Below are 13,195 nucleotides of genomic sequence, written 5' to 3'. Positions count from 1 at the left end.
GATATTTCCCACCTTTAGGGAGATGCGCCATAGCGTGGTGGACTTCTATTTTGACACCAGATAATCAAAAAGAATCTCAGGTAAAGACAGGAACTTGCTAGTTTAGGGCGGGAAAGGAGGGGGGGGGGGAGGGGGAGCTACAAATAAAATGAGCAACTGAAAGGGAGGGAAAAACGGAAGGAGAAGTGCGCATCACGTGACCTGGATTGAGTCTCCCCGTTCATGCGCCTGTAAATAGCCCCCGGGGGGCGCAGGTAATCAGGCGAGAAGAACTCGACGGGCGCTGTTCGCCCGCCGGCACCCAGTTGTATAGAGGTCAATAGTTCTTAGGATGTTTTTGTTGTTCTGTTAATCATAGAATTTCAAAACATTTAGTTTGGAGTAACACATCGATCTACAAGACGTACATCCTTCCTGCATTGATACTAATACTGGCTTAACACTGGCCTAATACTGGCTTAACACTGGCCTAATACTGGCTTAATACTTGCCTAATACTGGCTTAACACTGGCCTAATACTGGCTTAATACTGGCCTAATACTGGCTTAATACTGGCCTAATACTGGCTTAACACTGGCCTAATACTGGCTTAATACTGGTCTAATACTGGCTTAATACTGGCCTAATACTGGCTTAATACTGGTCTAATACTGGCTTAATACTGGCTTAATACAGGTCTAATACTGGCTTAATACTGGCCTAATACTGGCTAATACTGGTCTAATATTGGCTTAATACTGGTCTAATACTGGTTTAATACTGGCCTAATACTTATTTAACACTGGTCTAATACTGGCTTAATACTGGCCTAATTCTGGCTTAATACCTGCCTAATACTGTCTTAATACTAGATTAAGGCTGGCTTAATATGTTTTCTCTATCAAGATATTAACATTTTTATAAGACAGATGCTACTGAGTTCATCAGTATCATTGCCCGTAGATTAAAATTTAATGATAACTCGTCCTGGATCAAACAATTTAATTAGTGCCTGATCTATGTAAGTGGAGCCAGGATTTTGAGTTAGGCCTTTTTTTGTCTAAAGCGTCTATAAAAGTGGCACTTAATAACACTTACATTTATCTATTAGAAGCATGTTTCTATCAACTCTGTTTCTGTGTTTTTCTGTCTGTTCAAAATTTTAAACGCTTCATTTCTCCTACACCCATTCTCGAATCAAGCTGTAACGTGACATAAATATTTATTGCAACTAACAATACACGAATCAATTTTAAAAATAACCAATTAGTCAATTAATTATTGGTAACTGTTTTTTTTTTCAAATCGAAAAAGGGAAATAAAACATACATTATTGAGAGATATAGTCGTAAATGTGGAGTTATTCACCATATATATAAAAATATATATTGTTTTCTTGTTTTCAATTTACGATGACTGTTCATACTTTTGAATTTGTGACCCCAATTAAGGTTAGACTCAGCACAGCCGCACAGCACTGCCACAAATATGGACCTGCAACTATCCCAATGCAATTCTTTTTTACTAATAAAGCTATGCAAACAAAAGATAGCCTCTGGTAACACCGAATACTAGAGCTTTAAAATCCAGGGCACGTTTATATTAACAGCTTGAGGCGATCTAATAAACTAATGCTGTCTATATCTTCAAAATGCAATTACTTTAAATGGTTAAATGTTAAGAAAGTATTCAAGGAACAACTATCTTATACTGAAAAGTTCAATACCACTTACAGCAAAGTCATGCATGTGGTTTTATTTTGATCTAACAACTGGGTTTTGTATTTTAGTGCAGTTTTCTGTTTTAACAAATACATTTTTAACATGAAGATAGTATTTTTATTCAAGGCCAAAGGTTTACGAGGATACTGAGGTCCCAGCACACCATTGTACTCATGGGTGTGGGAGCTGGTTTTTGAGCTTACGGAAAGAAATTTTAATTAGCGAAGAGAATTCAAACACGGGGCAGTCAGTGCAGTTACAGAGGAGCTATTCTGAAAGACACTATAGAACTGTTGTTTTTTTTTGCTGAAGTTATGTGTTTGTTGTAGTTGTATATTTGTTGTAGTTGTATATTTGTTGTAATTGTATATTTGTTGTAGTTGTATATTTGTTGTAGTTGTATATTTGTTGTAGCTGCACATTTGTTGTAGTTGTATATTTGTTGTAGTTGTATATTTGTTGTAATTTGTTGTAGTTGTATATTTGTTGTAATTTGTTGTAGTTGTATATTTTTTGTAATTTGTTGTAGTTGTATATTTGTTGTAGTTGCATATTTGTTGTGGTTGCATATTTGTTGTATTTGTATATTTGTTGTAGTTGTATATTTGTTGTAGTTGCATATTTGTTGTAGTTGTATATTTGTTGTAGTTGTATATTCGTTGTAGTTGTATGTTTGCTGTAGTTGTATATTTGTTGTAGTTGTATATTTGTTGTAGTTGTATATTTGTTGTAGTTGTGTGTTTGCTGAAGTTGTTTGTTGCAAAACGAAGTTGAAACTGAGTAGAAGAAAAAAATAATAGCCACACTTGGTGTATTAGTTTCACGCTCACAGAGGAGGAGGGAAGAGAGAGAGAGAGAGAGAAAGAGGATGGATAGAGAGGGAGGAAGAGAGGGAAAGAGAGAGAATGGGTAGAGAGGAGAGAAAGACAGAAAGAGGGTAGACAGAGAAGGGGTAGAAAGAGAGAAGGAAGTAGAGAGAGAAATAAAGGAGAGACCAGGGGAAGTGTGAGATTGGAGAAAGAGAAAAAGGAGAAAGATAAGGAGAGAGGGAAGAGAGAGAGAGAGGATGAGAGAGAGAGAATGAGAGAGAGAGAGAGAAAAAAACAAATACAGGGACATCAAAGGCGAAGAGAACACAATACACTGAAAACAATTCCAAAGTAATGATGAAAGACATGAAAGAGAGACAAAATCTACAGATTGAGTGAACGAGAAAAAGATAAAAGAGAGATAGAGAGAGAGGAGAAAGGAAACAGGGGTTATAGCAAAGATAAGAAGAATACAGGGCCTATTAATCCACTAACGTCTGACTGATACTATTTATACAAGGATACAGAAGTGAGGTCAAACAATTCACTAGTGCCATAGACATCATCAATACACTTGGTATCTTAGACCCTCTAATGTTAAGTTTCAAGGCCTAGCTCTCACCACTGAAATTTATTTTTTACTGTTTATATAAAGCATTAATCAACGAACGACTCATTGATATAGATATAACTATATAGATACAGAGTGTAACAATTCACTAGTGCCATAGACATCATCAATACAGTCATTATCGAGTACACTCGGTATCTTAGCCCGGCATAAGTCCGTGACCCAGAGACGTATCTACCCTCTAATGTGAAGTTTCAAAGCCTGGCTCTCGCCACTACAGGCTTTGTTTACTATTTATATAAACTTCACCGCTAAATCTGGCCTCCAACGCTGGTATGAGGGACGAGCTGGAGACATAGTTGTCTTTAAAGAGGAGAGCAGTTATCTTCCCTTAACCTCTTTCCTTACCTCCCCCTTTTCCCTCATTCTGAACAGTTTTGAGTCGTTCTGCCAGTTATCTGCCCGTGGTTCTACATCCAGGGGGCTCTAGGTAACAAGAGATAAAGGTGGAAGGTGGAAGATAGAAAGAGGAGAAGGGCGCCACAATGTGTGGATGGCGGCTTGGTGAGGTGATGGAGAAGGGGGCGCTCTGTGGCAAATGTGGAGGGCAAAACATGTAAAAGAGAATCAGGAGTAGACTGCTGGAAGGTGAGAAAGCCATTCACTACTATCAGACAGCACCCTTCCCACCCCCCTCTTATGCCTTATCTCAAAGCCAAGTAAGCGGTATCAACGTCCCCCCCCCCCCCAAACCTTTACATCCCCCCCCCACTCACAGAGAGCAAATAGGACATGCACCTTAGGTACTCACCCTGAAGGAAATGCTTGTAATTAGCTCAAAGACGGGGGAAAAATTAGCGTTGACTCCCCAACATGGCGGAAATACGTGAGGTTTGGGATCAACGAAGTGGAGTTAGCGTGATTCCGTTAAAATTGTGAGGGAAGGGGGGGGGGCGAAGCGGCGCCCTACGTAGGTATAATTAGCTTGATAAGGTATATATCTGACGCGTTATCCTAATTCCTGTCTCTAAATAATATGACATCATTTCAATATCGCAGTTGTAATAAGTGGTAGTAATAAGTGATCTCGCAGGAAATGAGAACAGTTCAGGCTGTGCACAGCCAATGAACCAATTACCGCTCTGTAGCATACACCTTTGTACAAGTGTAATTTGTTAAACAGCGGTAACTTGCCCTACAAAGGTAGTTAGCTTAACTTAATATTTATAACTTAACGACTGAAATAAATCAATATTTTAAAATTTATTTCAATTTGAAGTAAAAAAAAATAAAATAATTGAGGCTCGGTGGTAGAGTGGTAAAGCGCTTGGCTTCTGAACTCGCGGTCCTAGGTTCGAATCTCGGAGAAGACTGGGATTTTAAATTTCAGGATCTGAGTCCATCCAGCTCTAATGGGTATCTGCGATTAGTTTTGGGACAAGTAAAAGCGATTGGTCGTTGTCCTGGCCACATAAAAACCTCGTTAACCGTAGGCCACAGAAACAGATGACCATACCATCATGTTCCCTATAGATCGCAAGGTCTGACAGGGAAGCTTTAATCTTTAAAAAAAAAGTTATTTATTTTGTGAGGTATGGCCGAGTGGCATAAAACGATTTGCTACTTAACGGGAGGAACTCGAATTCAAGCCCGCAATATACAATCGCGATTTAACTTAAGAGCTGGGTCTGTAAGCACCCAAAGAAAGCACTTAAAAAAACTTCCAGATACCAAATACCGAAATCGACACAAAAGATTGAACCAAACGAGACAGCACACGCTTATAGTTGCATAGAAGACGATCTATAAATTGGCAATTCGCTTTTGTTTATCAGTTTTTTCTGTAAAAATATTTGTCTTTTTTGTTTTCACATGATGTGACTTTATATATTGGGTCTCTCCATGGTAATTTTTGTTTATTCCATTAGTTCGCATTTTAATTCATTTATTTAAAACCACAAGAATATATGGAGAAAAACCTAAAGACAAAGGTGAAGAAAATGAATGAAATATAAACACCAATCGCAATATAAAAATTATCACGTGGCCTACAACACAGAGAGAGAACAGAGATGTTTGATTTGAGCGCTGAAAAGTGAAAGGAATATCTGTTAGAAGTACATAGATTATTGACGTTCCCTATATTTTGTACGCCGGATACACCAACAAGCTAGCTATTTATAGTTAGCCGCCTCACTGATACCAACCAACATAAAGAAAATTACAAATATTCATATGAATGCCTTTGCATACATTTTAGCTTAGGGATAACACGACATATGCTAATTAGCTTGAGCTTTAACGAGACGATTATAAGAATTTGAAAAATATGCATGTATATTTACGATACAACGCCATAGTGCATATTCCCTATGTAGTCATGTATTCAAAAATCACTCAGTTTTCACCAATTATGCATAAGGCCTAGGCCTAGATATTTTTATGTTCACAAAGCAAAGGGAAACAATCACCCCCTGTGTGTCTTGATAGGACGAATGTCATTCTTAGTGGCTTGCGAAGTACAAAGATTCTTTCTGTGTGTGTGTGTTATGTTCGCCTGTCTAAAAAAAATTGTAACCGGGACAAATTAGACCAGAGAAACATCACATTAGCGTATCAACGCGCGAACAATTAGTTCAACCGTGGCGCCATCTGGTGACTATATTTAGAACTCGTAAGGAAAGGGAGAGAAGCGACACTGAAGAAAGCCCCGGTGTCGGGCGTGGAAAAAAACAAGGTGGGGAGAGCAGAATAGGTGGTAATAGGTGTACACAGGTGAGTATCACCTGACCCATTAATTCCCGTCCCCCCCTTTTCCTCTCCCATCTCATCCAGAACTCTATACGTTATCCATTAGTGTGGATACGAATTATAATAGACAACAGAACATGATGTGTTAGATTGTCAGCAGACGATAAAACCTTAAAAGACGGCTTCTATGCTTGATGTGTAATCATTTAACCGTAGACTTTATAAAAATATGATCATAAATATGTTTGAAGCTCTTTGCTAAATACTAGCCGATACTAGCAGATACCCCGGCTTTACGTAAATTAAATATTTTTGGGATGAAGTTGTGTTGTAGCTCCAGACAGCTAATTCTATTTGCTATGTATGTATATATACAAAAACCCTTGGCAATATAATCATTGAATGCAATTCAACTATTTGATACAAACATTTCACATATAACTTTGGAGTGAATCCAAGATGGATCCAAGATACATACACGATGTCTGCCCACATAGTTTGCTGCAATGCACACATTCTAAGACAAATTTACTTATGGATAACAAAGCTTGGTATAATTTAACCAAATTTTCATTCATATATTTACGAGCCTTTATTATCAGTCAGTGGCGTAGCTAGCCATGCGTGAGTGGTGCGGGCCGCATCAAGTGGTGAGGGAAATCAAACTAAGGATAAACTTTCTCAGTAAATACTACACATTGCACAAACATGAACAATGACAAACTACTCTATTTGAAATGTTAACTAAATGTTCATTTAAATTTTGCTGACTTTGTTAATTTGTACGTTCTGTCTCCCATTCAATGTCAGCTGTAGACCAGGTAGAATCACATTGACTCGGTTTGTTTCAATCTCTCAATGCAATTCACTTTTAAACGCTCACTTTCTTTTGGGCACAGAACCTCATACGCGTTTGTTTTTTAACCATCACTTCAAGTCCAATCATAACAAATACAGTTTAAAAAAGAAGCCAAGAAAAAAGTTATGTTTTTTTTTAAAAGAAAAAAGCTTTTATAAGAAAAGAACTGTACAATTACTGCAACATATTTCAATATTGCAATATTTGTTCCCTTTTCTATATAAAATGAAATTAATCAGTTACCATTATTTACTTAACTAATTGGTTCATTTTTTTTTTCGATTCATGTATTGCCTTCGACAATTAATAATTGTGCAAAGTGGGAGAAATAAAGTGTACATTAATTGCACTAGACAGAGTGAGTTGATTCAAAAGAGCTGTAAGGATAGGAAACATTCGTGGCTGCGCTGCATACCTCAAAATAGATGAATGAATAAAATGGAGTGTATGTTTTAAAAAAAAATTCTACTCACCAAAAAGCTTGTAACAAAAATCCTTCTTCAGATCCAGAACAGAAATGAACATAAAGTCACAACTAACTGTTCTTTAAAACTATGTTCTTTAGTTTAATAACAGTTCTTTCAACGTAAACAACAGTAGTTCTAAATTTTTAATTACAACCAAACACAATTTTCTTTAGAGGTTTTATTAATCAAGAGCTCTGGGAAACTTCGTTAGATCTTAATCTCATCTTAATGACACACACAAAAAATAGAAATAAAATTAATCACACGGCTTATTACTACGTCAACTAATCGAAACAAACTTAAAAATACTTCACTCCCAAACAGAAACTAGATCTAATAGCTCACAGACCAAATGCGCAAAGAGACCAGCTCTCTAGGGACAAAATATACTATTTAACAAAAGCTAAACTTCACTAAGTAACAGCTGGAAAGAAAAAAAAAACATTCAGTAGTGAAACTAGACGAGGACTAAACAGTAACTGTACACACACACACACACACACACACACACACACATATATATATATATATATATATATATATATATATATATATATATATATATATATATATATATATATATATATGTATATGTATATGTATATGTATGTATATATATTTATCCAATTAAAAGATATTCGCATTCTGAAATTAGCAATTTTGATTAGGGTGTCCTCCGCTGTGTTAGGTGAATAACAGATGGCTTGTATACCACGTGACAATGTATTCATACCTTTACAGCAGACGACAAGTGTGCTAAAAAACCTTTGCATAAATTTAAATAAAGTATCGATTTCCTCAAAGACGATGAGCTAAAGTGTCTATTTTTACTTTTAGTCATTTTTTGTTTCGCTTACTATTTCGTGTCGTGGTTTTTAAATTTTCGTCTAAATAATATGTGCAACAACTTTAACGTTTATTAATGTATGTCATTGTTTAAATTGATACAAAGAAACAAGAAATGCACTTCTTCTGTACACTTATATCAACTAATGCTATGTACTATAGCTGAAGCTCCTTTCATTTACAATATATACAACTCATGTATAACGACATAAAACAAAAGGGCGTTATATTACGTGATCGTCAAATACAAAAACAAAATCTAATAAAATACTCTGAAAGACACAAAGATAAAGGCACATTCCTCGTCCCATATGCTAGGACAAATTAGTACAAATACTCCTTCTTCCCTAGTGCTATTAGAGCCTGGAATGAGTTGCCTGAGCCAGCCAGGAAAACAAGTGACTTGGCAGTGTTTAAGTCATTGGTTAATATGCATGACTGAATGCATGACGCGTAGGACGTAATCATCTTCTTTTTTGAAGTAACGTCTGTATTATATAAGAAAAAGAAGATAAAACTTAAAAAAATGTCTAAACAGACAATAGTTTTGTGTATTCTAGAGTGACGTGAAGCAAAGAGCTATTCCCACAATTCAGAACATAAAAGAAAGGGAAGCGACTCTGTAGATCAACAACCGCAGACGTTTCTAATGGCATCAAACTGTTTTGTTCCATGGTCTTCTTGACAGACGATATTAAATGCTAAAACATTAAAAAAAAAAACAAAAAAAAAACATTTTGTTGGAGAAGCCATTAATTAGACTACTGACATTTCATTTTCAAGTTGAATCCAATCGTTCTACCCATCGGTCAACAAATCTTGTCTAAAATAAAAATAAAAAAAAGATAGCAGAGGCTAATTGGAAATATAACAAGATGCATCAAAAATAATTTTGAAAATGATAAAGTGGCTTTTTAATTACTGACACGTTAAACAAAGAAAAAGATTAAAAATACTTATTAAAAAAAAGGCAATAGGGGGCCTACATCCTTTATGCAACTTATAGAGAAGTTGTTTTTCTTTTAACAATTAATGAATGTTAGATTAAAAACACAGTGGAACATATCATGAACACTATCGCTTCCCTTTCTCCCAGAGAAAGCATCCTGGTTATGAAGCTATAGATCTAGACCTAGATATAGTACACTTTATAAAATTCCAATGATAAGCATTTAGGTCTAGACTTAAAAGAAGATGAGCATAGTTAATTGAATATTAATTGATTTAACTCTTGAATCAATAAGAGCCTACATACGGAAATTCCCGAAGGCGACAGTCCTTTCAAGAACGCGATAGTCCTTTCTAAACCGATGTTAGATCTAGACCTAGATTCTTAGATGTAGATCTCTAGCCAAATTTAAATTTATTTCATTTTTTATTTACTTTAAAATAATAACAGTCAAACAAGAGTTCTCCCCGTGTGGCCAACGAGCTAGTAATTCATTTCCAAACGATATACATCAACTGTTAAATTTCATGTAAAAAACGTTAGAGCCGTTTTTGAGATCGGCATCTAGGTTCCTGCCGCCCTCCATGAAATTCTGACCTGAATAGAGGTATTGTAAACATAGAATCATTCCAAATTTATTTTTCCAATAATTATTAATTATTTTTTTTTTTAAATCCTTTTAAATACTGCGATAAGGAGGAAGCGATTGTGTTAGACTTTTGGGTTATGTTGGCCTAAGTTTGATATGTATGTCCTCAGCTCTCGATAGGTACAGAAGTGACACCCTTAATAGCCGCCTGGTCGTGCTGTATGCGCGCTGAACTGTCGTTCGGTGGTCTCAATGGCCCCGGGTTCCTATCTTGCCAGCTGCCATCCCACGTCGTACTGCGGGAGGTTTGGACTAGGAAGTAGATTATCTTCAACTCTGAAGGAACATTCGAAACATTTAACATTTTAGAAACATTTTGACTCTTTCTCTCCTAAATGACGATACCAGCGTTGATTCCACCAGAATGTGGTAAATAATTACGGAGAGAAAGAGTTAATGCGTCAATAAAACATTAGACATATCTTTGTCATCTACACATAACTTAGACATGCTTACAATATAAATGTTCATGAAACACACAATACACAATAACAGGTTTTTCATTACTTATTTTGAAACCACAGCACTATTTGTACTGTGCTTATATTGTTTTGTTGTGTGTAGGCCTAATACACAACTGTAAGACAGATTTCCTCAAGGATAATTATTATTATTATTATGTTAGAAACGAACGAGAGTATTCATTCTCTGGCGCTGCCTGGCTCGAGTTTCGTAAAAGTGAAACAAATTTCACCGTAGTCCACTGAGAAATTTTCTGATGATGTGACAGATCTGCAGCAGTACTGACCTTTGACAGGTAATAAAGATCCTCCAAGGAATGCTTAGGACTTTGAATATGTATGTGGGGGTCAGTCGACATTATTCCTGCGGTTGATAGACCAACAGGGTGTACTGTTACTATCGATAACTTCCATAGTCGCTTAATTTCAAAGTCTAGATTTTAGTATTTTCTTCCTTTTTTTCAATTATACAATCGTAAGACAAATTTCCTCGAGGATAATAATAATGATCATAATAATAATAATATGAATAATAATAGTAATAACAATTATTATTGTTATTATTATTGCTTATAAACAGGAAACTTCAACAAAAAACAAACTCTACGTAACAAGAATATTACCCTACAGACCTGGTGTCAAGCAGATAAAAAAATTAGATAATTGATATTACTAATTTATTTGGACAGGTGGAAATAAAATATTGGAATATTTATTGTTTTGAAATTTCAACTAACTTTGAATTTCTTTGTGGTTTTTCCCTAACCGCCGCAACTTTTGGAACCAGACTGTATTAAATATCTTTTTTTTTTTTGTTGATTGATATTTAAAAAAAACTGCATTTGTTTAGGATTGGCTTTAGACGGGCGAAATATTTTAAAATTAGAATATTTTTATATTACACTAAAGCCACGCTAGTCAGTTTCAGGGACCTACAAGTGAGTAGGCTATATAAAGTCAACAACGATAGCACCAGGTAGCCTGCTTCTCTAAGCAATTAATGAAAGAATAAGATATATTCTCATTGTCAGCATTTTTATATCTAGACACCTGACCAGAGTATCACACCTGTTAATCTGTTCATCTATGTTGAAACAAACATAACATTTGACGATGTTATTGTGCATGCTAATATCTGTAGTGGCAGAAAACTAATCTGATGATATGTATATATATTGAGAGATAGAAATATTTACATTCTCACAACGTGAGTACGTAATATAATGGGTAGATATATTTTCTGTATCTATGTCGACATCAATATCTATATCTTATCAACAGATACATAGGCAGACAGTAAGGTAGAAAGGCTGGTAGATAGATAGATAGATAGATAGATAAATAGATAGGTAGGTAGGTAGATAATTAGATAGATAGATAGATAGATAGATAGATAGATAGATAGATAGATTGATAGATAGATAGATAGATAGATAGATAGATAGATAGATAGGTAGGTAGGTAGGTAGATAATTAGATAGATAGATAGATAGATAGATAGATAGATAGATAGATAGATAGATAGATAGATAGATAGATAGATAGATAGATAGATAGATAGATAGATAGATAGATAGATAGGTAGGTAGGTACGTAGGTAAGTAGGTAGGTAAATAGGTAGATAGATAGATAGATAGATAGATAGATAGATAGATAGATAGATAGATAGATAGGCATGTAGGAAGGTTAGGTAGGTAGGCAGGCAGGTAGGACGGTAGGTAGGTAGGTAGGTAGGTAGGTAGGTAGGTAGGTAGGTAGGCAGGTAGGTAGGTATAGGGTTAGGTAGTTAAGTAGGTAGCTAGATAGGTAGGTAAGTAGGTAGATAGATAGATAGATAGATAGATAGATAGATAGATAGATAGATAGATAGATAGATAGATAGATAGATAGATAGATAGATAGATATTACTTTAATGCCAAATAATCAAATTAATCTGAATATAAGTAAATACATGACATGATGACGACGAATGAATTAATTATCTTATCTTATAAGTTAAATAAGACTGTGTCAAGGCAAACGTCTACCCATTTGTTCAATTAGTCGTACGTGCTAATTACAGACTTCATCGCTGTTAAAATTTACTAAACTCAATTTGTCTATAAAAGTAAACAGTGATCCAGATTTTTTAAAAAGTAATTGTTATTTTTTTATTACTATTATTATTAATATTATTAGTCCTACTTATTTTTTTCAATCAATGTTAAATAGTTGTATTAAAGAAACAATGATACCAACGTGTACCACGGTACTGCATAACTATATCTTATAATCAAATTCCAAATCTGATTAATATTATTACTGTTTTTTTTTCTATTTTTTTTAAAAAGTTAAATGTCATACATAAAGCGAAAATTTGATATATAAATAGTTGCCTGGTCGTGCGGTATGCACTCTGGACTGTCTTCTCAAAGGTGCCGGGTTCGAACACAACCCGCTGACATCCACTGCGATAGGTTTGGGCTAGGGTGTAATAATTCTATAAGTATGGACGAACTTCCGAAACATGTAAATCCAGAACAAAAGATATGTCTTAAATATGTACCGTATAGTAATATAACAACTAACAAGGCAAGATAATCCACAACTTTTAGTATGGAAAACAGAAGAGAAAATGCCCTAATTATTTCCAATAAAACACTTCTAGTTTGAATAACACATCTAGCCTTTTTTTTTAAAAGCTACTCTGTAATTCAATACAGTTCACACTGTGTCCACGCATCACCTGAGAACATACACAATTACAAACACACTTGATCAATTAAAAATGTAAATGATTAAAAAAAAATAACAACAAAAGAATTACCAGTGGAAATAAATAAATCGAAATATGAAAGTTTTCCAACCCAAGATGAAACGTATCAGAAAAACCCAGTGTTTGGAAATTTGACACACGAGACCATGGCACAAGGAGACTCACTCACAATATAGATATATATATATGTAACCTAAGGTAACTCGTCAACGAGGAAATTGTCACAGTTGAAGCGTATACAGAACAGAAACAGCCTAGGGTGGGACACAGAGAGAGAGAGAGAGAGAGGGAGAGAGAGGCTGCCTGCATGCGACTCATGGAGGATTTTTATTTTTCAAAGCCGGCGAAGTCTACAGCGTTGTTTGGCACTCACCAA

The 13,195-nt window shown here is 35.2% G+C and overlaps 1 protein-coding gene across 16 annotated transcripts in view; it reads right to left on the bottom strand.

The window, feature by feature from the left end:
- LOC106079313 (protein couch potato-like) overlaps positions 1–13,195 on the bottom strand; it is a 324,431-nt gene that overhangs the window by 279,754 nt on the left and 31,482 nt on the right. For 3 of the 16 annotated variants that reach the window (XM_056016896.1, XM_056016905.1, XM_056016898.1), the window contains exons 1-2: positions 12,871–13,180; positions 7,165–7,382 (exon numbers count right to left, since the gene is read on the bottom strand). The exons of 1 other annotated variant lie outside the window; for it this stretch is intronic. The gene's annotated coding sequence lies outside the window, so the exon portion shown is untranslated. Of the gene's footprint in view, positions 1–7,164; positions 7,383–12,870; positions 13,184–13,195 lie in introns of those variants that run through there. 12 more of the 16 variants (XM_056016902.1, XM_056016907.1, XM_056016900.1 and 9 more) reach the window with 8 other exon arrangements.

The sequence above is a fragment of the Biomphalaria glabrata genome, chromosome 18 (assembly GCF_947242115.1).
Source record: "Biomphalaria glabrata chromosome 18, xgBioGlab47.1, whole genome shotgun sequence".
Taxonomy (NCBI): domain Eukaryota; kingdom Metazoa; phylum Mollusca; class Gastropoda; family Planorbidae; genus Biomphalaria; species Biomphalaria glabrata.
Note: the sequence above shows the minus strand (reverse complement) of the source record. Positions and strands in the feature narration are given on the sequence as shown.